This window comes from Furipterus horrens, unplaced genomic scaffold (genome assembly GCF_987537825.1).
Source record: "Furipterus horrens unplaced genomic scaffold, mFurHor1.1.pri manual_scaffold_3, whole genome shotgun sequence".
NCBI classification, from domain to species: domain Eukaryota; kingdom Metazoa; phylum Chordata; class Mammalia; order Chiroptera; family Furipteridae; genus Furipterus; species Furipterus horrens.
The window spans coordinates 106,885,441-106,887,552 of NW_028327173.1; positions in this window are offsets into that span (position 1 = coordinate 106,885,441).

The following is a 2,112-nucleotide window of genomic DNA, read 5'->3' on the forward strand; positions in this document are numbered from 1 at the left end:
ATTAGAGGTCTTAATGGTAAAGTCAAGGACATCTTTCAGAATGAAGACCATACAAATAGAGACACAGAGTATTAGAGAAAAAAAGAAATTCCCAACTGGGCAAGTCATGGTGGTTAGTCACATTCCAGGCCTATAGTTTCCTTAATAAACAGTTCATCTTTGCCTTAAGTGAGCCTTGTCCATTTTTTTGTATATGTAAGGCAACTTGTCCTTGGAATGTCAGTAACTATCTTTTCTAGACCCCTCGGAAGAAGGCATAAACCTCTGCACCAGAGGCAGGACTCCTTATGTTGTCCACAGACCACCACTCTTCACTGTAAATGTTAAATGTTAACTATCCTGTACCCACCAATCTAAAAGAAGTATGTGTCTCTCCACATACTTAGCTAATCCCAGACATTCCCCCTCTTTGCTTTCTCCCGCTTCCTTAATCTATCACCAGTAGATTTCATGTAACCTCCCTGAACTTTTCTCCCTTGATTCAGGATGTATAAAAAGAACTGCAAAACTGCCATTCTCAGAGTATTTTCTCAATTCATTGTGATCTTGTTTCTGGGCATGTTTTCAGTTATTGACTCAAATAAACTCTTATAAAATTGTTCTATAGGTTTGGGTTTTCTTTAGTCAATATAGGTATCTGGAGGAGGAAGGAAACATGGAGGGCTTGTAAAGGAGAGCTGTTTCATGACAAGACCACCACCAGAACTGGGCACCTAAGATTGCTTCCTGTAAGTCTCCAAAGATGGTCTCTTCAACCCCTCCCCTCGGCTCCATCCCAGGCAAGCATGTACAGTGTGTCCCCCTTTCTCAGGGGCTGGTCACACCTCAGTACCCCTGTCTGTCCTGCCCTGGTCACTGTAACTCTTTAGAGCCTGCTGTGAGGTTCAGAGAATATCCAGGTCACCTTGCCCCTTTATGTTGTAATCCAAGGGACAAATGGCTCTTACCTTAATTACCTGAAGCACAGTTCAGCCTGGAGGGACCCACTAAACAAGTTGTTATTCGAAAAAGAAAAGGATGTTAGAGAATAACACATGACCAGACTTATAGAGAGCACAGCTTAATTATTCACTTTGCTTCAGTATGTGGTGGTCTCTATGGAGAGATTTCCTTTACTTCCAATCAAGGAGGTTCTGGACTAGATTTTTTTTTTTAAAGGAAGCAACCTACAGGTTTCCTCACAGGTGACCAAAATCTCAAATCCTTACCATGAATCTCAAGGCATTATTGATCTGAAGCCCTGGCTGGTTTGGCTCAGTGGATTGAGCATCGGCCTGTGAGCTAAGTGTCGCTGGTTCGATCTTCCAGTCAGGGTACATCAGAGAAGGAAAACTCTGACTCCAAAAAACCTCCGCTGCCTTGCGGCATACCTCTTCAGGGGAAAGGCTAGGGGAGTAAACCCCGACAGAAAATCCGGAGCCGGAGTCCCTAAGGCGGTTTGACGTTGTAGTCAACACCGGCAACTCCTGCGGCGCACCTGAAGCCAAGCTGTATTGACTCCGTCTTTCCCTTGGACCCTTCAGCTGCGAAGAGAGGGGGGGTCTGCTGCATGGGCAACAGCAGACCCTCCATATCACCCCGCCCAGGCTCTGTAGCTTCAGCTTCACTGGACAGGACACTCCAGCGTCATCGCAAGATGTCGATTCAACACGGGAGGAGACAGATACCGTGTCACTCCCGAGTCGGACTGCACAGCCATTCTCGGTGGTGCAGATAGACTCTTAAGAAGCTACACCATCGTCTCTCGAGATGGACGGCTGCTGACGACGACGATTGATCTGAGCACAACACTCCTTCAGTCTCAACCTCCTTTTGTACTTCTGCTCCCTGGCACACCAGGTGTTTCTGTAGACCTTGATAAGCTCCTTTCCAGAAAGGACTCTTCACACCTGCAGTTCTGCCTGCCTGAAACAGACCTCCTCTGATCATGCCTGCCCCACTCTGACCTGGTTAACTCTTAAGCCTCCTTTAAAGCACATCTTCACTGTTCCTTCCTCCAGCAGACTTTCTTGGGACCGCTTCTGCTCCAGAATCAGGTTTCCCTATAATGCACTTTCTTAGCATCTGGTATATCTACGTTTAGCACAGAGCTAAATTATAATTAAGTAAGCA